At 36.6% G+C, this 25,022-nt stretch overlaps 1 long non-coding RNA gene across 1 annotated transcript; it reads left to right on the forward strand.

Moving 5' to 3' along the window:
• Positions 1 to 6,867: 6,867 nt before the first annotated feature.
• Positions 6,868 to 24,355, forward strand: LOC120324277. Its single transcript, XR_005565443.1, has 2 exons — positions 6,868 to 8,851; positions 23,072 to 24,355. It is a non-coding gene; the product is annotated as an uncharacterized LOC120324277 (long non-coding RNA).
• Positions 24,356 to 25,022: the final 667 nt, after the last annotated feature.

The raw sequence follows: 25,022 nt of genomic DNA on the forward strand, positions 1-25,022 counted from the left end.
GCACTGTTTAAGCCATTCCATTTTAATAAGAACACTTTAGAAAAGATTCCCCTGTTTTCCTCCAAATTCCAAAGACCGCAGGCTTTCATTAAAATCTCCTTGAGGCTTTAAAAAATCTGCGTAAAATTTAATAGTGCAAATGAATGGAAGTTTGCAATATTTGTATCACAAAGATTTCTGTCAAAAAAACCCGCAGTTGGAAATAACATGCTGTTTGTCGTGTAATTGTTACTATTCACTAAAGCAGAAAAAGCGAGTGCAGAGAGCTAAAGAACTGACAGCCTAGTCATTTAAAACTACAGGTTGTCTCCCGGATGACAATAGTTTTCCAAGTACAGCCTAACCCATGCCGAGAAGTTGCTTGCTGGAAGTATATATAGGGTAATATTTTAACACTTTAGTTGAATAGAGATTTTTTTTTTCTTAAAAAGTAAGGAAATGCTGCTCAGGAAATGCGGAGGATGCAAGAATGGCATATTTTCTTGTTCGTTTTTTACTTCGCAGTGTTTTCTTATGCACAAGTTCTAAATTCTAGATTAATTATGGAAGTTGATTTAAACCTGAGCTGTGAAGCAATAGAGAGGAATTTAGGAGAAACCAGTTTTCTGTACTGGAAACCCTCTTTAACTTAATTCATCTGAGCAGTAATCTCCCACCTTTAAAATGAAGATAATAATTCCTACTTGTCTCTTAGGTAAAATTAGAACTGGGAAAAAAAGAAAGCATCATATTTATAAGGTTGTGGAAACGAGTAAATGGCAGATGAAGTGCCTATTTTTTACACATAAGTGAGAAGAAATATGTGCTTGTTTTCACTAAAATACTGAAGAGACAGCCCTTATTTTTCCATCTGATAATACTGAAATAACAATACTCTGTAAAATCAGATACTCAGGTTGGCAATATTATGACCTATAGCTCTTTATTAGCATGAGCATACCCTCAAACTGAAGCTGCAGGCAAGTGCTTTTACCTGATTCACAATGATTCTATTAAAATTGTTAAGGATTAGATCTAGTTGATCAGCAGTGACTGAGTAGAATTAACATTTTTTATTGCAGTTGGATAATTAATGGTTGAAGCCTGGATCTGCACAAAGCCAGCCAGATCCCCCACTGGAACCCAAACAAAGGGAAAGCATCAGCAAGGGTGAGTTCATGTAGCTCAAAGAGAGTTTGAAGAGGTTTAACAAAACCTCAAACAATAAACCAGAGCTTTGGAAAAATACTATTCCTAGGATTGCAATGAAAAAATAGAAAAGCCCACCTTCTTTGAATAGATGGCGTTTTTTTGCTTTGTGCTAACAAAGCTCGTTGTATTAACAAATCTCTGGAGATGCTGTAGTAACTCCAGCTCGATTTGAAGGTAAGAAATAAGGCACATTAGATTCCAAAAGGATTTGCAAAGCCTTCAGCAGTTTTGTCCCAACTGCTACTACTATTTATTTTGTGTATTTGCTGTTCCTGGTTCATCTCATCCAGCTTTAGGCACTTAAATTAAACTTCTGGTCATAAGGCAGGTTTGTGTCTTAGGTGCACTAAATTGTCCTCTGAAGTTGCTGATCTTTTTCTGTTGACCAGAGAGAAAGCTGGAGCTCCTTCCTCAGGTACGTCATTTTAAGTGACAGATCCAATCTTTAGTGGTTTGCTCGTGGTTATACAGGTCAGAGGTTCTTGATGAACCTCGGTTTTATTCATGCATCACCTGTCTATATTTTTCATTAAGTGTTGCAGTAAATGTAATGCTTGTTTCAAGTTCTGTTGGTGTTTGTATTTCATTTCAGTATTTTATGTGTCTGTGAATTCGGACCTCTGAAACTAACAGGTATTTTAGCGTTGACTTCAAGGGCAGCAAGGTGAGATCCTGCCCATCCTCTGAGCTTTCAAGCCCTTTAAAAATTAAACAAATAATTAACAGCATAAGAATAACAAAGGATAATTTTTTTGATCATAAGTGAGAGCAATATGCAAGATTCCCTGAGCTTCATGGACTTTTGTCTCTGATTTTAATGAAACTTGGATTTAATGATAACTGCATTTTCCTGTCTGCATTTGTGCAAACACTATCGTACCAGACACATGGAATTTACTGTGTGCACCAGGAATTATGGACTTTGGTCTGCTTGGGAGGTGCACAGGAGTGCTCTTGTCTGTCTTGGCCAGGTGTTATTCACAGAGTTAAATTTGGATTTCATCAATAAATAAATGAAATCTGCATAATATAGCCCTGCACTGTATCAATAGTGCAAACAGAACACTGTTCATCACTTAGTTCTGAAATATTTCAATAGCAAAGGTTGTTTTTAATGGCTCTTTAAAACCATATATGTGTATGTCTGTCCGACCAACGAATAGAGAGATACTGGGTAGCAAATAATTTTTTCTGTGTAACATCAGACCTTACAGCAAAGTAAAAAAATGACTGACATGGCTTCACTTATTACAAGTGTAGAAAAAATATTTCTATATAATTAATTCTGAAAGTAAGGTTTATATCTGTTACTAAAGACAAGACATTCATTCTCTGCTTTATTCTATATATTTCTTTGCTTTCAGCTAGTAATCTTTCTTTGAAATACCATGGAAACAAGCAAATATGCCTCATTAAACTTTCCTTGCAGGGAAGAAGAGGAAAAAAAAACAACAGAAAAAGCAGAGAATTTTTAAATCATGGAGTAGGAAAGAATAAAATAGAAAGGGTGATTAGATTGCTCTTCTTAATTCTCCCAGGCATAGTAGGATAATTTGCTGAGGAAAAAAAGCACTGCAACAACTTACTTCTTGATTCCCCTCTCTCTAGTTGGACTGTTTTCCAGTATATTGCATTATTACTTCACATTTTACAGTTCTGCTCATCACCATAAGATGAGTCACAGCTGACACACAGCAGTCCCTTAGTATAGTTAAAATAATACCTTTTTAATTATTTTTAAAAGATTTTTTTAAAATTCCTATAAAATTGACTTTTAAAATGCACACTTTGAATAAATTAACATCTAGCTGACTTCTCATTCAGAGATATGTTTAGAACTATTTTCTTGCTATCAAAAAGAGGACCAAAATGAAACACCACTAAATTCAGTAAAGCTATGCTGATATATAGCAGTCGAGGACTCAGATAAGGAAAAATTATTAAACCAGAATTTGCAACTTTACTCTTTAATAAGGGATTTGAAATTGTTTTGTACTTGGAAACAATTTCAGCTTTCAGCAAATATATCTTGCTCTGCCTTCATATGTCATTGAGATCCTACTGAATCACATGTGGAAGATCCACACACTACTGTTAGAATCTCCCTCCAGGTTTGCCTAGTACCTGTCCTGTAGCTTTAACCGAGGTGATTTCTGAGGGACATGCCTTGAAATTAAACTCCACTCTTCAGAATATCCCCACAATCTTAAAGTCAACTTGGTAGTGAAAGGGATATTGATTTAGCTGAGTTAGTATTTTGCACCCTGAAATCTACTTTAACAAAAGAAAGATCAATAAATGACTTTCTTAGAGGCGTCTGTGTTTTTATTTAGCTGGCGGGCGGTGTAATTCATTTCCCAACGTGTTAATTTCTAACAGTGCAAAGACAAAGGCTCTCAAGACCCTTTTACACCGAGACAACTCAAAGCTAAAGGGAGAAATAATGCCAGCTGCAAAGCAGTGTGAGCCTGGAGGCAGCCAGAGAACAGCACACATCCAGAGACTGAGCAAGCACGAGCCATCTACACAGTGCATAAAGACTGGAGGAACAAGTGGATCCCTACTGCTCCTTGTATCTTGTCCCCATTTAGGACAGTCCTGGAGTATCCAGACCCCATGGTTGGTTTCTGCACCCCTTTAAAAAAAGCTGAGAAGACCAAAATGGGTGAATTAGGTGGATGAGGAAGAGGCACATTTCGTCCGTGCATGGCCTTCCTCATGATGGTGTTCACCTTCCTCTCCTCCAGAGAGATGCCAGTTCATAGCATCCTAGTAGCTGGAGCTCTGCTGGAATTAAACACCATCCTCAGAGTTTTTTACCAATGAATTCTCCAATTTTTATCTATATGAAGTAGATTTATGCAAGTAACTCTGTGATCCAGCTCCTGTATTAATCCCAGATCATTTTCAGAGGAATACAATGGGTGAAGGGTAACAGATTCAGCAAAATATACTGATGAACTAAATCTAGAGTTTGATTTCCAATGAAAGGTTTAAAAAAAACCAAGGAAAAATTCCCCAGGAAGATCAGAAATGTAATAGCATTAACAGTGTGCCAAGGAAAGTGATAGATCCTAAGGTGATTGCCTACTCAAGCAAAGAAATAAGTCGTGTCAAAAAAATATCCACATTTTGAAAATAATTTGGTAAAGCATCTCAAGCTGTGCAGTCCTGCTGCAACCACATTGCTAATGGGAGGTAAAGGCAATAATTGTCTAGGATTTGCTGCCATGTCACTGCCTTTTTGCTGACCCACAAAATCTAAAATGCCAGTGTCTCCAGGAGGGAAATAAGTATCTATAACATTCTCAAGCGGCAGTAGGGCAGGAGAAGACTGTAAGTACAGCACAGCCCAACAAGTCATTAAATATTTGGTGAAAAAGAATGTTGTGTCGGGGTTTTTTCCACCAGAAAATTATTTGGATTTTATAATTCTATTCCTGTGATTGAAAATCACAGTTATCTGAGGCAGAAAGAAAATTCATCAGTACCTTCAGCGAAGGTTGTTCTTTCTGAAAGGCAAAGGTGTTAGTCTAAAGATTTTAATGGCAAAATGTGTTATTCTAGTTATCTGACTTTCTACATGACAAATCTCTCTTTATAACCATTCATTTAAGCTTGATATTTTGTGGTTGAACTAGAGCACATCCTAGTGGAAAGACTTCTACTCTTGATGGGAAAAATTGAAGTGATGGAGATAAAGAGAAGCTGAGAAGCCTTCAGCTGTTCAACCTGGAAAGAGAATAAGGGGGTCTTACCATTGTATAGAAATACGTGATGTGGAAGTAAAGAAGACAGAGCTGGACCTTCCTCCCTGTTGCTCAGTGACAGCACAAAAGGTAGAGAGTACAAATTCAAATACAGAAAATTACATTTAAATGTATGAAAAACAGTCTCATTACATGGGTGGTCAAATACTAAACAGATTGCCCACATTGGAAGTCCCTGTCCTTGGAGATACTCAAGTTGCATCTGGATACAATCCTGAACAACCTGTAGATGACTCTTTGAGTAAGGGGCTTGGACAAGACGTTCTCCAGAGGCCTTTTCCAACTTCAACCGTCTTGTATTTCTGTATCAGCCTCTTTTCTGTAATCTAATAACCACCAGCAAATAACAGCTAATTACCCTCCAGAGTAAAAATCGGCATCTATTTCCCATTTAATTTTATCTTCAATTTCTAGCTGTTGGATCTTGGCTCGTGTCTGGCCACTTGATTAAAGAGCTCTCTTCTAGCCGCTCTTTAGATACTCTCAGATCAAGCCACCTGTTAACCTTCTTTTTGATAAGCCAAAGGGTATTTCCACAAATAAATACTCCACGTTCTCGGTTAAAATGGAAATTGAGCCCTTAATCTAGCCAATTTGCAGAAACAGGTACTTTACTGTCCAAGAGCTATCTGTGCAGATTCTGGCTGCTGAACTCATATCTTTCATTGTTTCTTACAACTTATAATGAGTCAAGACAATAAAATGTAAAAAAAAAAAAAAAAATCTACCAAAACCCTCCCTTCCCTAAAAATGACCCCTACTTCAAAACCAGCAAGAGATGCTAAATATTATAGTAGGAGTCTCTTTAAGATTCTGGAATGATGTACAGAGGACCTGGAAAACAGTCAGCACTGAAAAAGGTCAATCTTTAGGACTAAATTGCAGAATCTACATGACCCATCTTTTTAATACTTAATTTTTTTTTCATTTTTGGTAAGAAATATATTTGGACTGTTACTGCCTGTCTAAAATAGTGCAAATAGAGGACAGTAATTAAATATATTCCCAGTTTAATGGGATAGAGATTTAATACAAATTCAAAAAAGAATTTGCAACTGTTGGTAAATTGATTTGCCATTTTACGCTAGAAACACGCTGCAGTAAAGTTTCTGAAATCAGTGGTGCTATGCAGCTTAAATACCTGAAAAATTCAGCAATGCATCAAGACCAACAGATGACAACAAGAAAGATCCAGAAACAGGGAGATTCCTTTAGGCTGTATACTGGGTTTATCTCCCTGTTTCCATGAGACAGGCATGTTGCTGGGTTCTTTTGTTTAAAGGGCCCTGGTTGTTAGAGAAAAATAAAAGTATTTTGAGAATATATTTTGTTTTAGCTCTAAACTGTGTTGAATTAGTGTTCATAGCAAATTTTGAATGTGCTGTTGATTGATGTCAGCAATGAGGTGATGCAGGAACCTCACTGTCAGTTCCTCTCTGAGTTCACTCCTAATTTCCACAGCCTTATTACTCAAAGTCTTATGCTCTGAAATTTGAGGGCTCATACCGTGAACAATAACTAATACTTACCAACGCAAGGTTTAATCAGTTTCCTCCACCAAATTTTCTATATTATTTCTATCCTACTTTTTATTTCTTCTACTATTCCTTAACCTTCGCATAATTTCTGACATAACAAGAGCAACAACGAATAATTCAATGGTTAATCATAACCTTGGATCAGTCATTTTTGTTTCTCTTTATCCTCCCAATATGGTGGGAGTTTTGTTTACGTATTTGCTACTGTCTATTGTTCCTACACCTGTCTACTCCTCTCTGAAAATGGAGTTTATTGTTTTCTTAGCTTCTTTGTTTAAAAATCCAAGCTCAAATAGATTACCTTTTCAGAAATGATAGAAGATATAAAAGTACAGCTGCTTAAGCAATTAGCAGAGCAGCATGACATTTGCAAGCCTAGAGCTATTGGAAACTCACCTGGCTTCAGATGCCATTATAAACTGAGTTTGGTTCAGGTCACTGCGAGGGACAGGAAATGTTGGAGCAGAATCAAACTTTCTCTCTTTGGCAGGAACCACTTTTAAGCCCTGATTATTTAAAATACATCAATTCAAACATTTGGGGTGAAATCCATCACCAGGCTAAGAAGTGTAAATGCAAGTATCTACATGTTGCTCTCTAAACGTCGATGAGGTGTGTACACTTGCATCACCTTTGGAGCAGGTCAAGCCAATATGACAGCCTAGAAAATTAAATATTCAGCTGGCCTACCTTTGTGTGTCTAGTTTTAGGAGAGCTGAACTGCACAGGGTACTTAGGAGGTGGCAGCTGGAGACTAAATTGAATGACCTCAGGGTGTGTTAAATGGCATCAAACCTCCATATCAGGGGAGCTGAACAGACCTTTTTTTTTTGGTTTGTTTCCTGGAATCAGTTTTACCACGTTCCACTCATGTTGAACTTTCCTACCTACCTGGCATTAGCCTTAATCCAGTTTTACCTTACACATCAGCAAGATCAGAATTATTCAGTGGTGAGCATCATGGATAATCTAATACACATTTTATTATAGGAGATTCCCTCAGATTAAATAAGCACATTCACATGATGAAGCTTATGATCTTCCCCAACCACTTAGTTTCCTTCACTGGGGACTTTAACTTGTCTATCTAATTCTAAGAGAGATAATAAACAGTGTCCACAACTGAAAAGATAACAAATCTCATCATAAATTAATAAAGAAAGAAGTCCCCCCGTTCTCATTTAACAGAGAGTGGAAAAGGACAGAGAACAATTAATGAGCAGTGACACTTAGGAGATTTCCAGGTATCCAGAAACAGAATTGAGTCCTTTGAAACCTGTTTTTCTGCCTTAGCCACCAGCCCATGTACTTCCTCAGACATCTGCTAAGTTTCTCAGCAGTAACAACAATTAGAAAAGGCACAGAAATCACTTAATTAATCTCCATAGAATTTTTTGTTGTTTGGTAGGATGTGGGAGAGAAGAAATAAGAAAAGGAAGAGCAGAACTGAAGGAAGAAAAAAGACAATAACCAAATGTTTCAGGCAGTGGTCTAAGCTCTGAGGAACACAGGTTAAGTCACTGCTTGGCATAATTTACAGTAACTTGAGGTGAAAACCTCTTCAGGCAAAGTGAATATCCATGAATCCGACCTCCTCTGCTTTCAGGATAGACAGACTTGCATTTAGGGATAATCTTCTGCAAAAATGTGGTTCTTATAAAAAGAAAAAGGAGGCGACAGGGGACCTAAGGTAGTTTCATAAACATGAAATTGTTGTCCTCCATTCTTATCATCAGTGCTGAGCTCTGCTACCACAGAAAAGATGAGTTTGCAGCAGCTCCCATATATACTTATTCTAAAGCTTGTACTAGGTCATCTGCTGCTCTCAGCTACAGATATATATTGCAGTGGCAGCCAAATAAAGGTCATTTGTCAGAGCACAGTGAGAGTGGGGGTGATTATTGGGCCTTGATTACAACTGTAATACAAATAAAGAATATTAATAAGCTAAATTACATTCTGACTCCTTTTACTGTAGCTTTGCAAGAAGAAAAAAAAAGCCTACTAGATTGTGAAGGCATTTTACTAATGGTTAATGAATATTTATTACTTTTGAAGTAGAAGGCTGTGTCAGGATGCCACATAGCCCTCTGTATGAATGGTTTATTCTCGTATTTTTCTTTCCATCAACAGCCTTCATCATGATCTGAAAGAATTATTCCTTCTTTTAATTTCAGGCTGCATGGATAACAAAGATTCTGTTTGGAAAGGCCTGGGAGAGAGCACAGCATTTCCAAACTTCGTGATAAAGCTGGTGAAAAATCCCAAACATCCCACTCTGTATTTGGACCACTGGAGATTGAGGACACTGGAAGGCAAAGTGACATTCCCAGTGGTTCATTAGATCTAGGGGTAGGTAGAGGCTGTGCTGGTTTTGACTGATGTGGAGTTAATTTTCTCCACAGTAGCTTGTGTGGGGCTGTGTTTAGGATTTGTGCTGAAAATGGTGTTGATAACACAGGGATGTTTTTGTTATTGCTGATCAGAGCTTACACAGAGTCAAGGCCTGTTCTGCTCCTCACCCCACCCCACCAATGAAGTGGTTGAGGTACATCAGGAGTTGGGAGGGGACACAGCCAGGACAACCAATTCCAACTCACCCAAGAGATATCCCAGATCAGATGACATCATGATTGGCATGTAAATCTGGGAGAAGAAGGGCAGGGAGGGTATTTGGAGTGATGGCATTTGCCTCCCCAGCTCATGGTTACATTTGATGGAGCCCTGCTCTCCTGGGCATGGATGAAAACGTGTCTGCCCATGGGAAGTGGGGAATGAATTCCTCGTTTTGCTTTGCTTGAGTGAGACTTTGCCTTACCCATGAAACTGTCCATATCTCAACTCACGAGTTTTCTCACTTTCACCCTTCCAATTCTGTCTCCAAACTCACCAGCAGGAACTCGAGTGAGCATCTTGTGGGGCTGAACTGTCAGCTGGGGTTAAACAACGACAGGGCAAAAAAGGTCCTTTGCCATAGGTGCCTTCAGGAATAATCCAAAAAAGTTATCATATAAGCACATCTCTCCAGAACTATCTCATAAATATTTTAGCAGAACAGGAAGAGTTGGTGACCCTTGATACCTTTTCTTGGAACTAATAAGCTGTCAAAAGCCTTTTTTTCCCCTTCAGTAGGAATTAGGTTTCCAATTTCCAGTGACTCAATCTTTCCGGAGAGTAGTCTTTTCTTACTGTGTCTGGATTGTCTCTTTGCATTGGATTTAAGATCTGATGATTTTGGGGAAAAAAAAAACAAAACACCAACAAACCAACCAACCAACCAACCAAAAAAACAACCTACAAAAAACCCCGCCAAAAATAAAAAGTAGGGACTGTACTGGAGATAAAAGCAATTTTTAAAGTTCCATTTTCAGGTTTTGCATAGAAGGAACTAACTCAAAGTCAGATACCCTGCTTTAATTTTTCATAGTATAAATGGAAGGGAAATATAACCCATAGTATTTTTGTTCATGCTTGTGGGCTCATTAATGTGCCTTTGTCTTAAAGGCAGAAGAGATGCAAGACTCACAGAAGATCTGTTTTGTTATTGATCACATATTTTTTAATCTTTCCTTTTTTAAAGAGTTCATAAAAGGTTAGTACTTTTTTTTCCCAGTCTACTTTAAAGTTTTCTGTAGAAAAGCTGATTTTTTTTTCTTGCTTGGGATTTCCAGGTACAGATTGAGATTTTTTTAATTAAAATACTAAGAGAAAGAGGCAGAATTAAATTTCTTGAGTTTTACCTTTCATAAACACCAGTTTATTAGATACTTCAAAACAACCACTCTTTGCTGTGTATTTCAACATTTTACTTTTCCGCATAACTGTCTTATGCAGTTGTTTATGATCTCTAAACAGCAGCAATTTCCTTTTGCACATACACTACAAATATATCACTCAACATTATAAACCCATGCAGTGAAAGAGCAAGGTCCAAAGCCCAAAGAACTTGAATTCCTGAAGTGAATAAACAAAGTGACCAGTGGAATATCATAGAAGATGAGAAGGTAGATCTGCAATATGCACACGTGCCAGGGAAGGTTGAAAATTCTCTTCAGCACAAGTTAAATGATGTAGTAGAAACACAGAGTTCAGCATCAATGTTTTCTACTGAGAAGGCCATTTGAGCACCTACGTCGATATGTTGGATAATCAGAAGGGATATTCAACTCTGTCCAGGGACTGACTGTACCCAGTTCCCACTCTGCCTGATGTTGCAACTGTGACTCTTGGGGATCCTCAGTTTGGGCCCTGACACCTACTGTATAATTATTATTCATGCACATTTCCTGATTTTGCTCTAAAGAGTTGCTTACATGACCAGGAAACTGCTGGCTGCAAAAAACTTCTGACAGCTCTCAGATCATCACAAAAGAGATTTTAAGGATGATACCTTTACGATCTACTTAGATGATTTTTAATGCACTTATAGGAATTTTGTGTATTTTCAGTCCCACATGTCTACTTGGACGTGAAGGGTTGTGTTGTACATAGAAACATCCAATTCTAGTGTTCTAGTACATGTTTACTCTGTCAGGCCCTGTTCCAGACATTTACTGAGGCTGACAGTTCGTATTCTACACCATAAGAACCTGGACATGTTAGGTGGGCACAGAAGAAAATATCACTTCCAGAACACTACTTTTTTAAGAGAAACAGGTCTTTAGCAAAAATGTTTCTCCAGTTTAGAAACTTTCTTATTGGCCAAATTATGTCGGTGATCCTCTCAGTTTTAGGGAACACTGTAAGAAACTTACTAGTTTGTACTTTAAATTTTTATGATCCTGAATCAACTTCAATTATCCTCTACTTCTTGCCTTCATCCTTCCTTCCCAAAACCACCAAACAAATGCTCTCTTCCCACGACAGCTCGATATTGAGGGCGCTTGTCGAAAATATGACTAAAGCCCCTCTGTAGTCCATGGAACTTTAGCACATGTTTAACTGCTGTACTAAATTGCATTGTATGGATCTGATCCAAAGCCTATTGATGTCAGAGGAAGAAAAGCTCCCGTTGACTTCAGTTAGATTTCGATCAGGCTTTTTTTAAGGGAAAATGATATGCACTTTTACTTTTAAACATTTATGATGAAAAGTGTCAGCAAATAAAAATTTATGAATAGACCCCCACAAAACAAAATTGTCAGGAGCTGAAATACTGGGGCAGATGGGCTTTCAAGATCTGTCATTCCATCAGCATTGTGCAGTTTAAAGGCACCACATGTACTCGGTCTTCTGAGAGGGTTTGTGGACAAGAAACTGTTCTAATTCATTATTTTTCTAGCAAGAGAGATTTGATCTTGGAGCCAGATGATGACTGGGACCTTTCAAACAATGTTTTGTGTTCATCATTCATTGCATTGATATAATCCTGGTAAATTTTCTGAAAGAAAATTTTATGCCTTTAATGTACTGTGCATTCCTGTTTAAAACTAAGAAATTCTTAGCTAAGGTTCTACCATGTTTTAAGGTTAAAATAACTTCTTTCTCACGCGTGGCTTTAATTTTTTAATATATTTTTTAATATAATTTTAAATATAATTTTTAAATATAATTAAATAAACTTGAAAGAGCTTTAAGATAGAAATCCTCATTTGCATGAATGCATTAATGGCATGGAAATGTGTAATAGCATGAAGCTGTGTCAGGAGCGAATTAGTTTGGATATTAGGAAAAGGCTCTTCACCCAGAGAATGGTTGGATGCTGGAACACAGGGAAGTGGTCCCAATAGCAATCCTTCCAGAGTTCCAGAAGCATTTGGACAACACATATAGTGTGATTCTTGGGGAGTCAGGAGTCAGACTTTGAGGATCTGTGTTTGTCCCTTCCAACTCAGTATATTCTATGATTTTCTAAATCAGAAGGAGATCAGGTTGGCCAGCAGAAGAATGGGAGATGTTTATGTTGAGCTTCACACCCTAACTTCCTGAGAACATTCCTTATTGTATTTAGCACACTAAGGCCAATTTTTTTCTCATCTGATTTCAAATAGAACTAAAATGCTCAGTTTAGGAGTGTAGTCAGGTAAGGTTGTTCCTGTGGGCTGCTCACGCATCCCTCCTAATGAGGTTATCTTTCTTCATCAACCATAAATATGATTGCACTCTTTGGGCCTTAAAGTGCTGAAAAATACACAGGATGTATATGGGGCTAAGTATTTGCAATATATACTTTCAGGATAAGAATGCTTATAAGAAAAAAGGATCACCTTGAATATTACCCACAAAGCAAACAAAAAGGGTTTAGGGAAAGACAAAACCCATAGACTGGGAAGCCAATTTCAGTGGTGGAAGCCATCTTCATAGCTGTGGAGCTAATGAGAAAATTTCTAAACACTGTTAGAAATTTTCTTTTCCAATTGCACCAGATAAAGAATTTTTTTCCTGACTTATATTTCCATGGAAATAAACATTTTCATACACCAAAGTTGTGCAATAGCTGTTATCTAACCAAAAATTTAAATCAGTGAAGAGTTCGTTTCCTATGCTCTCTCCAGTATTAACTTTGAGCTATTTTTATTTGTTTTCCTTTGGAGGGTTGCTTTTTAAAACAATTTTAGCAAGACTGTGATAAATTGTAGGAAGTTAAACAAGATACAGGATACTCTTATCTTAATACAGTAGAAATATTAAAGTAGCTGCATCTTAATGATATATGTATTTATTCAATGCCTACAGAATATGATAATTAAAAAGACAATATTAGAAGTGTGTGTGCAACAGGCCCTGTAAGAATTTTTTAAAGTGGTGACATTTATAGCTACAATTATTGCAGGAAAAGATGAAAGATGAATAATGGTTGAAAACAATATTTAAGTCTTTTAAGTAATTTTATATCTCTGAATGGAAAATTGTGTTGATTGGAGTCAAGGTTTCTATAGAATTTTTGATATTCATCTGTATTTAGCAGTAGACAGTGTATGAACTGCTATAATATCCTCATCTGCTCATCATTTTAATGCTATTATTTTCAAATTCATTTAATTCAACTTCTTTTTAGTATTTCTCCCCGATTGTCTGTGCCATGTTATGTAATTTATCATGTTTTAAATTAATCAAAAGAACTCTTTCTCTATAAATACACGTTTATATGGATCACTTCCCTCTTCATAATACAAGGTAAGTTTTTAAATTTACTGCAATACAAAATGTTATTTTTCACTCTATATTATAAACCACTCCCTGGAATATAACATAATCTTGAACTCCCTTTAGCAGTTTTCAACATCCACATCAATCTTCTACCATAGAAAATATGACAGAATCAATATTGCGATGATAAACTGTAAAAAATTGCTTTTGTCTGGATTTAGTAGAAATCACAAGTGATCTGATTCAGCATGGGAACACTGGAACCAACTTCTTAAAATGAACAGTCTGTTCCAAAGTAAAACTAAGTTTGTGTTAGGTGAAAATGAGTTTATTTCATCTTTGTTATTAACCAAACTTTTTATTCTCTTGCCCTTACACAATCTCCCCAACTGGATCAAGATAATTTTCCCTGCTAATCGGGTTAATTTGGGATGGTAACTGATACACTGCAGCTAATTTCCAGCATAAAACAAAATGTTCTAGCAGTATTCTATATGGAAATCCTCTGTATGGACTTTGGAACATGTTCTGACAAAGATTGAAGTCCACTGTGGCTAAAATACAAGTGAGTGACTTGCCCCTTTTAAAACTAATAAAACCCAGTAGGTTTGGAGTCTGAGATATGACTCTTGCATTATTGATCTACTGGAAAATTGTTACTAACCAAGATTACCTGTTATCCATACAGAAAAGACAGAATGAATAGCAGTTTCAGGAACTATACATGTCCAAGAATGCTTAATGACAGAGCACCGCGAGATTGAGAGCAACCATTCTTGGCGTCCATGATCCATGATCTATGATGGATACTTTCAAAATGCTCCTAAGCATCTTAAAAACCTCCAGGGACAGTGAATCCACCACCTCAGTGGACAGCCAATTCCAATGTCTGATTACTCTCTCTGCAAAAAATGTTCTAATGATCCAGTATATTTCCTATGTGACTCGGGATACATTATGCAATATGAGCTCGTTGAAAATGCTAGTTCAGGTATTTTCTGTTCCAGTGACGTTAGGTTATCTCCATTCAAATAGAGATGATATGTAGCAAATCCTTCTGTTTATTCTCTGAATGATTTACAAGACTTAATTTGTACTGCTTCTGTTTTGTTTCTAAGTTATTTAAGGTGAATTAATCTTACCTAATTTAGATATCTTATACCTGCAGCTAAACTAGATGTCCAGACTTCATTTAATATTTCCATACAAATCCACATTTTTTGAACATGTTTATGTGGCTTATTACAACACATGTTTTAGGATTAAAATAAACTTCCTGAAAACAGCAGTTTCTCCTCACTTGTTAGAAATGAGAATAAATACACAGCTCAGATGGATATAAGTGTCTGAAGTTAGACGAGATTAAAACTTCCCTTTAAGTTTGGCCTTTGCAATGGTCTAACCATCGCACTTCATGAACTGCTGACTTGACTCATAACTTCTGTGACCAGCAGATGAAAAGAAAGGAAAACGAAAACGTCACTGAAGTCACTAAAGGGTGACAGAAGGAAATTATATTACTTGCCTTTTAATAATGAGTGACATTACGTGCTGACTCTTACCAGCTCTTTTTTAGGAATCAGTACAGCATAATTTTTTCTTCTTCTTTCATATCACAGTTAACCTATGTGCAAACAGGGAATAATCTAAAACTCTACAGAGACCTTGTGGTTATTTCACTGCTTGCATAGTCATGACAGCTCGTGCTCTGGGACTTGCGTATTAGCAAGGTTAAGACAGTCTTTTTTTCCAAGGGTAAATGTGGATGCCAGCAGCATGGAATCTCAGAAGATTCAAAAGAAGTCTGTAATGATGACAAAATGGAGGCACCTTGGACTAATGTGTTCCAGACCATTTACACTGTTTAGAGACCTGAGGAAATTACTTTATTGTGTTGATCTAAAATGGACCGGTGGAGCTACAAATCTAGAAAGGATAGAGAAATCTTGAAAACTGGATTAAAATGTGAACAGCAAGTATTTAAACCAGAATTCTGAGTTAAGTTTCCTATGAAACATAAATGAACCTGAGAAAATCCCTCTAGAGGTACAAAAAAGTATTTTCCTGTCCTCCAAAAGTTGCTTAAATTAGAATCATAGAAACGTAGGATATCCTGACTTGGAAGGGACGCACAAAGATCATCGAAGTCCAGCTCCTGGTCCTGCACAGGACAGCCCCAAAATTAGATTAGGTTAATAGCTTTTTAAAGTGCCTATTGGCTGTAGAAGGATCCTAGATAATCAAATGTGATGTCAAACTCTTAGTAGGATATGGCTGGCAATTGTGTAACACCCATGGTTTTGATGATGATATATGAAAAGGTTTTATCAGTAACTCATGGAGACCACAGTTGCTAAATAGACATAACACAAGACAAATCCATGTTCTGACATCAGGCTATAGGCTTTCACAGTCCTGCACACAGCCTTTGGTTTATATTCTAGGAGCCAGCATGAAACCAAGTGTGCTAATCCAGTGGAAAATATTCATAATGCAGCTAAACACTTAGAGAAAGCTCTACCACAGGTCAGAATCTGGAACTGTGATTCCTTACCCATGTGCATAATGTGACTGAGGTGATCCATGACAGCTGACAGCACCTTGTAAGGTAAGGAAATATGTGGTCCCTGCTTCCTTTTAGGTTTGGTGAATCCCATATCAATCTCCCACTTGTGTTCAGCTGCCTCAGAGAGAGCTACACACCATCGAGGTTTTCCCTATGGATTTGAGCTGCGGCACTGGAGAAGAAAGACTAATGAGCCAACAACAAGGCAAAAAAGAATGTTACCTGTGGAAATGTACAGCTCCTCCAACAGGGCATGCACACATCTCTGTGCTCAGTAATCTAAAAAGTACAAGCTCAGTTTTACGGAAGCATTGAGGTGACTTCAATTTGCTTTTGGGTGTGAAAGAATGGATTAATTCTGTGAGGTTTATGTGCTGCACCAGTTAATGAAATAGTTTTCACAAACACGGATGGTCAGTAAAGAAAGAGCTTGTAAAAAAAAAAAAATCCTTTCAAATCCAAAGAGCATGAAAAATAAAGACACATGACAAAAGGAGAAAAAAACAAAGTTTATCTGTAAGTGAAATACATGCAGGCACTACTGCAAAGGAATTTAAATGCGTATATAATGAGCAGCTACACATGCACAAAAGTAGCTGTCACACACTATATAGTATGCATAAAAGCTCCAACAAGTTGCACAGTGTGAGGAATAGTTGCTTGTGGATCAGTGCACAGTCATTTAGTAGTCCTATCAAGCTGACAGCGAGCGTACCGGGCCTGATACACATGACTGCCCAAGAAGAGTGTCTCTGGATGTCAGCCTTGTGTACGTCAATGAAACAAGAGTAGAGCAGAATCAAAACAAGTTAACAAACCAGCAGTGAGCTTGTTTCTGCTGCAATAACAGAACCATAGGCTAACTGAGGCTTTCTTTATAAAACTTGTAAGACTATGTCAGTGACCTCAGAAGCAATGACCCACGGATGCTGGATACAGTGAGGATGAAAGGGTTGGTTTTCTTTCTCTTCTTTTTTTTTTTTTTCATTCTGAATTTCTAGGTGTCTAGCGCTGTTCTGAAGCGACTGAAATGCTGGTTATAGTTCTCTCTCACCCCTCACAATAAATCCTTCTTTGTTTGCCATGTTGGTTAAACACCATTCAAGATCTACGCTAATGAGCCTTGTGGGGTAGTCACTTCTGATCATTTTAATGGTCCTTTTGAAGGTTTGGATTCCTTTTATGGTTTTAATGTTCTCTATCTATCAGAAGATCAATTGTATGCAATACTCTGGTTATTTAATGCATATCAGATACTATCACTGCAACCAGAAATCTTAACTGGACCATTTTTACAACAGGTTCACAAAGTAAGGATATAGTTTAGTTTGATTAACAGATAAATTCTTGCAGGAAAGGAATATGGCCAGGTCACTTTAGGGAAAATGTGTTATGAGTTTGTTTTTTGGTGGTTACCACTATACACAGCCTACTATCAGAGTAGGAACCAAAACTTGTCACCTGGTAAGGCTGTTTGGCTGGAAGGAATTTTCCTTCGGAAATCGATATTTGGGAATTAAATTTTTCCCATATAATTTTCTAAACAAACAATTTCATTTTCACACTGGACAACTGTAATTATGCCTGGAGCAGAGGTGCCTGAACCAGCTGTAAACAAGTAGCTTAACATTTAGTTCAGCACAGACTAACTGCTCAGAGCTCAGGACTCTGTAGGCATAGCAGGCAGCCCACAATGAGTTCTCCAGCAGCAGAACTCCTGCTAATATCAGTTTGGCCGCTTCAAAGCTATGTCAAGAATTGAATTGCAGTGCCACAGTGACCTCTAATTCAGTTGATATGTATTTTTAATGTTTTCCTCTCCTGAGAATGTGCACTCCCTCTATTCACTGTTAAAATGCTCCCTGGCCTCCCAGAAGCTCACTGCGAAAGTCAGAATTGTTCAAATTAAGTCCTGATTTTGAATTTGAGTTACTAAAATGCTTGTAAACGTACAGTGAAGAGTCCCCAAAGCCTGAAGTTCTAACAATATAGTCAGCAGCACATCCTCCTCTGTATTCAGCTTTTATGAATTTTAGAAGGGACGAATTAAAAAATAATGTACTATGCACATTGATTTTATGTGCATTATGATTTTAATGTTGAAAGCACACAGGAAATGCACAGGGCACCTTGCTCATGTGGGAAACACTTTGTTTTAAGGCCTATTAAAGAATTTAAGATTAAAAGGATTCTTATAAGTTCAGACTGATAGACACAATCACAAATACATCTCCACATCTGCTCCATTTTCACAACTGAATTAAGGAACATTTTCCCCCCAATGAGTTTAATTAACTTTAAGAACAAGCTAAATTAGTTTAAAAGGCAATTAAAATGCAAGCGTATAAATTGTAATTAAAACTGCATGCTGTTTATAGATATTTTTTCTAAATATTTAAAGAAGATATTTTCCAAATGAAAAAACAGAAGTTCTACAGTCAGTAAATAATTCAGTTCAGAAAAATACAAAAAGCTTTTCTTGAACATATAAATTTTAAAAAATCTAATTTGTTAGAAATTAATATTGCAGAATATTGTATCAGCATCCCACTGGAAAATAATGATAATTTGCTTTTCAGATGCATTTTTTCCAATGGTGAGATGAGATTGGTTCATTGTTTTATTGGTTTTGAGGATATGAGATTTATTGGCAGTTGTTAAGTATGTCTGAGTCAGTTTTGCCTGAACTTTACTTCTGGCAGTGTTGGGTCAATGGTTGGACTCAATGGTTTTGGAGGTCTTTTGTAACCTGAATGATCCTATGATTGATGTGGTCGATGTTTCTCACTGGGCACTTCCTTTTTACTTCTATATCTTCTTTTCCTCCATCTATGTTCATTATATTCGTTATTTATTGGTGTCCTCAAAGCTGTATAGTTAACCCAACCAGCTTTTAAGAGATACCTTTTCTCTCTTCTGTCCCTTTGAGCAGCACAGATCATGTGAATGGAGGACACACTGGCCCTGACCTCCAAAACAGGTGCCACTGTTCTCTCCCTGGCTCTATACCTCACATATTCGAGTCACACAGGCAAATTCTTTCACCTCTCTGTGTTCATCTTGCCTTCTGGCCAAAACACATTTTGGTGAATTGACAACTACCTCTTACTGTTTGGAGCATTCCTGAGAAAATCAACCTCTAGTCCCAGTCATAGGCATAAGGTACAGCAAACAGAAATTACTACAAGTGGCAAAAATTCTACAGGAGCCAGTATATATATGTGACATAACATGAATAATTGCACGAATATCCACTGTAAAAATATGACACTCTGGGGATTTCTAAACGTTTTTCTTGGATATCACATAACCTGAGGGGGTTGTCTTTGTGTGAGTAATGGTGATCACATAGTGTTGCAAACTAAAACACTGTGTTATTTGTTCCCTTGCTGCTTAATATTGTCAAAAGGAAAATTCCTATTGAATATATGGCAGATAGGATTCAAACATCACAAAAGAGGACCCACAAGTTTGTACTCTTCAGCTAAGAAATAAAATACATGGTTAAAAATGGCTATTTAACAATCTGAGTTTCAATTACAAGAATTAATGTGAATAACTGAAGCTTAGGTTTGGTTTTGATTTTGTTTTCAGGTTTCAAAATTAAAAATATACTTAAGCAGTCTCACCTAAACCTTGTGAAACTACTGAGATAGATTTCTGACCACAATAGACTATATTCAGCCAAACTCATTTTCATGTGAGAGTGGGATTTTTTATTGAAAATCAGAAGTTCAAGTTGCAAAAGTACACTTAAAATATCTATCACAGTTCCAAATTTTTACAGTTTTAAGTGACTAAAGTTCTCGAAAGTGTAGGAGTTCCAAAGGATTTGAGACAGTTTAAAAATCTGTCATTTGTTAGCTTTCAAAAAGAAAGATACATGAATATAAAGAATAAGATAACAGCACAAAAGGGCTTTGTAACTGCCAATGAAACAAAACTGCATATTTCATCAGAGATATAAATGCTACAGTTTTAAATAAAAAATGGATAGAAAATGAATGACTTGTTCTTTCCCTCTTCAAATTGGTGGATTTGAAGGGGTTAGTCTTGTTTCTAACTCCAGAGAATCTTTCTTGTTTGTCTTATATGATAAAAAAAAAAGATAAGAGCATTCAGGTGGAAAGATGTCTACTGTGTATAATAGGAATAGTTGGATTTTTCAGCACAACCCTTATTCATAGCAGGGATACTTCATAAGAAGCTTATGAATTTCTGTTTTGATCCAACAGCCAATTTCCATTTGTGACTATTTGTGAAATAACACAAGAATTCCGCTCGAGAGTTGGTTCCAAAAAATACTAAATATGCCAAACTAATTGTGACTGGGCTGTGATTTGAGTCTCACCTGCGGTTTGTGGAACTTGTCACCAGGAAGAATGTTAAAGCTGGTCCATCTTTAAATAAAACCAATCACTCAGGGCACACACACAGACCACCAGGAAGGAAAAGTCCTAATTGCTTTAGCTTGTTGACAAGTTACAGGACATGTAAAGAGAATCAAGCATGTCTCAGCTGCCCTAGGGAAAACCCAGTGTAGACTCAAGGAATAATGAAGCAATGCCAATATTATTTATGCCACAGTAAAAGAAGAAAGAGGTCTTATGCTTTTATTTACTTTAGGGACAGAATTATATTCTTGCTTAATATCCATTTTTTTTGTTTACTGGATATTTGGACAGGAATATTATTGGTAAAGTCACTGTTATCTTACGAAGCATCAGATATTGGGCATTGTCCAGCATAAGTAATCTGATAGCCTGAATGACTTGTAACGTTTTTCATATCAGTGTTGTATCTTACAGTATTATGTACTGTAATTAACTTAACAATAACATATTCCTTTTTGTTTATTATTATTTCTCAGACTTGGGGAAAACCTTTGGAATATTTCCTAAATCTCATATCAAAAAGTTTGTTACCATCAAAATGTTGTTTCTCTGTGCAGTTCACTACAAAATAATTTTTGCTTAAAAATTAAGTTGAGAAATCTAAAGAATAAAAGAAAAAAGGAAAACTAAGGAGAAGAATTGGTCAGAAAATTAGATTAATATTGTATCTGTGATTAAATGCAAAAAGTTGGCAAATTCTACAGCTGCAGCTTTATTTTTTTATTTTGCTCATTAATTTCATATATCCTGGGATATCTGTATTAGCTTCATCCACTTCTTTAAAATCTGATGGAAAAGTAAGGATGAAGTAATGGTTTTATATTTCCAAGAGGTTGAAAATGTCAAATGTTCTAAAGTTGTCCCCTCTAGTTGCCGGAATCTCTTTGCTTAGGGATTTTTATTAGGGACCTTTTGTTTCACAGTGAGCTTGTAATTGTAAAAATAAAAATGTCCCCTTGACCTTCATCTGACAAAGTGAAAGTTTTGACAAAGACCTCAGAAAACTGACATGAGAACACCTCTATAATAGTAAGCATGTATCCATTCATAATTGAGAGAAAACCTTCATTTATTCAGAACCTTATTTAGAATCTCATTATCTTCTTCTAGCCTTTGATAATAGGGTCATGGGTTTCTAGAATACACTTTGAGTTTTAAAGTAAAATGCAAATTAACAGTGTGCTTTCTCTCACCGTTTATGTGAACTTTATTCCTACAAGCACACCACAGCTTCCTAATGACTGCTGCTCAGTGCCCAGAGAAGTTTTCATCCTGTGTGAGTAGAGACAATTGAACCAAAAGGCCTAAATGAAAGTCATTTAGTGGAAACAATCCCACTGATTCCTGTGAACTTCAGGAGTGTGATCTTAAATCATCACATTTATGTACGGAATTTGCTGAGTACACACTGGAAAGAGGCTCCTGGTAATAGAAGACAAATTGGCTCACTATTGCGGTGCTTTTCATACAATTAAAACTTTGGAGTGCCAATTATATGTAAGAAGTGCTTCTTCCCTTGCAAAGCTTTAATTTGTCAAGTTAAATGGTTTTTTTGAAAAATAAAAATAAATTTGCTTTCCATTGAGAAGCTTTGAACTCAGTGAGACCTAAAGAAGAGTTTATGTGCCCAGAAACCTGTCTATTTTTTTCCAGCTGTGTCAGTTGGGGTGATAAGAAATATTATCTCTCAAGACTTATTTGAAGAGCAACCACAGTGTCATACAGTGGGAAACTGGGAATCTCCATCTATTTAGTTCTTTGAAGAATAGATTATTTGCACTCTTTATGCACAGAGAGAAGATATTTTTCGCAGTAAATAACTCACTAATCTAGCATGTCAAGATCCAATAGCTGGAAGCTGAAACTAGATAGATTCAGATTGGAAATAAGATGTCCATTTTTAAGAGTTTAGAGGAATTGTATCAGCTTCCAGAGTGAGATAGGTATTTAAGATAGGAGGGATGAATCATGCTCTGGAGATGTGTCTCTCTCCTTTGGTTGTTGAGAGACCCCAGATAACTGGGGTGAATGTCTAACTTCCAAATGGTGATAAATCTGAATTTTTTGAAGTGGGACTATATTCTGTGTGTTTCCTTATTGTGCAATAGTCAGAACAAACAGTAGTTTAGCTGTAAAACTTTTAAAAATTACTCTGGAATATTGCAGTGCCTTTAATAACTGAGACGAGTTTAGGAAGAATTAAAAGTCCCAAAGTATTTATCTGCATCTGTGTAATGCAATGAATTCAGATAGAAATGAGAATGACAGTCCTTATGATTTTTAAGCCACTCTTCAGCTTACCTCTAGAGCGAGGAAGATCAGATTTGCTAAATCAAATCATCTGACTGGTATTTGCATGACTGATTTCTAAGAGCATAAAATTGACAGAGAAGGGAGCATCAGTTCTGCATTTAGTACAGATGTGATAATGATAATGATAGTCACACAACTTTCACATTATGCACCATGGAGAGACTGCTCATGATCTTACCATTTTTTTTCCTTTCAATGATTCTTTTTCAGGACATGAAGATGGAAAAATATCACAGAGGCTCAGCAAATATATAAATATGAAAGACTGTGTAAGCCTGAAGGAAAGTTCTCACAGAGTTTGGATGACTTCTGGCAAGGAATTTTGAGAGAGACCTTAGAAGTTCCCTGTTTGGTTCCTACAACAGGGAAAAAATGCATATATTTACATATGCTTTGTGATTATTCTCTACATAGTTGACCCAAACCATGCACATAAGTACAAAAAATATTTTAACTTCACTCCTATATGAAAGTCTTCCACGTGACACAATCCTTGATTATAACACAGAAATTATTTCAAGGGTTGTAAATCAGTTCCCTCTCCCCCAGAAGAGATTTCTTGACAACCGTGTTAAAAAATCAGGCTCCTCACTATGTGTTGACTTCATGACTGTTTTTTCTTTGGTCATCCATATCCCAAGTTTATAACCTCGTGGTTGGAAAAGTGCCCTAGGAAATTGAAAATGTGTATAGGAGATTTTGTAAGTTTAAGAGAATTGAAACTCCCAGTTTTGGCAGGTAACAAGCTGGGCTGCATAACTTTAAGGACACCAAGAAAAGTCTCTCCCTTTCTATCAGACCAAGTGCCTAAATTCCAGAAAGGAATGAGAAGTCAGGTACATGTGCTATTAAATGATTGTAAACAGCCTTGTCTCTAGGCCTGGCTGGTTCCTTATAGACAGCAAATTTTCTGTGTTTTTTGTATGAGGACATTTTGGGTCATGGTGCTAACTATAATTTTATTCACACCTAAATATAACTAAATATGAAACATTCATATATGATTTTTTTTATTTTTTTTTACTACATAGCTTTTGATATTCTTTACTTTGTCATCAGAAATCTCCTTTTCTGTTTGGTTCCCTGATACTACAAGCTGCAAACCCAACACAGACTCTGAGCCTTCTCTTGTCTCCATTCTGTAGTCATGGAATAAAAATGTTAAACTGGCCATTTGGGGCCAGGTTACTCTTCTAATAGTAACTGTATCATGGATTATTTAGAAAAATATGTCTTTAAGATGATTCTGCTTACAGTGGCCCATGATATAACTAAAGAGAAGATTGTTTTAAAATTATTATCAATTTGGATTCTCTAAATAAAGGCACTTGAAGGTATCCTGCTTTTCAGAGAACAGGACTTCACAGTCATCTAAAAGTGGAAATACCTAAAGTCAACAGTCTATTTTCAATACTTAGGCCTGACTTACCAGGGAAAACAATCTTTATGAGCAATAATGTTTGTTAAAATAAATCTTCAAAGCCTGTTGAGATACTCAGAATTGTTTGTCTTTCAGCCACTTAATTCATGTAGCCAAAGCCACAGCAGTTGGCTGATGCAAGATTTGGAATAGTTTACTTCTGTATGGTTTTGCAAACAGCCTTTACATTTATATGGAAGGTTTGATTATTAAAGCCCTGTTGTATGTGGAAGGTTCCTTCTAAGAGACTTCTACCATCTCCGTGGTGAGGACCTGAGATGGATATGAAGAAGCTTCCATAGTCAGTCACTTGCAGAAATGATTTGTAGTCATTATCGGGAATGGTCACAATTTCCCTATGCTGTGAATAGTCTTTGAAGCATCTTGCATGTAGGTAAAGTAATAATATATGAGAAAACATTACCCCCACGGTATGTCACATGGAATTTTTTTCCTAACAAAGAAAATGTTTTGTGAAAATGCATTAGAAGTGGCTTTCAATAGGTTGAACAAGGCACAAATCACAGGGAACATCAGGATGTAATTACACACTTACAGAGAAGTCTACCATGAAAAAGGAAAGGTTTCGTTATGTTTTTTTTTTTCCCTCTGAAAAATAAAAATGACAAGCTCAAATTATGAAGTCTACTATGCACAATCAAGTGTGAGGAAGTATCAGCTTACGAATCATTAACAGCCCCAGTTTCATGAACAGAGAATTATCAGCTCTGAGAGTCTGAA

This window comes from Pipra filicauda, unplaced genomic scaffold, assembly GCF_003945595.2.
Source record: "Pipra filicauda isolate LSUMZ 115617 unplaced genomic scaffold, ASM394559v2 scaffold119_size3216105_pilon, whole genome shotgun sequence".
Classification (NCBI taxonomy): Eukaryota; Metazoa; Chordata; class Aves; order Passeriformes; family Pipridae; genus Pipra; species Pipra filicauda.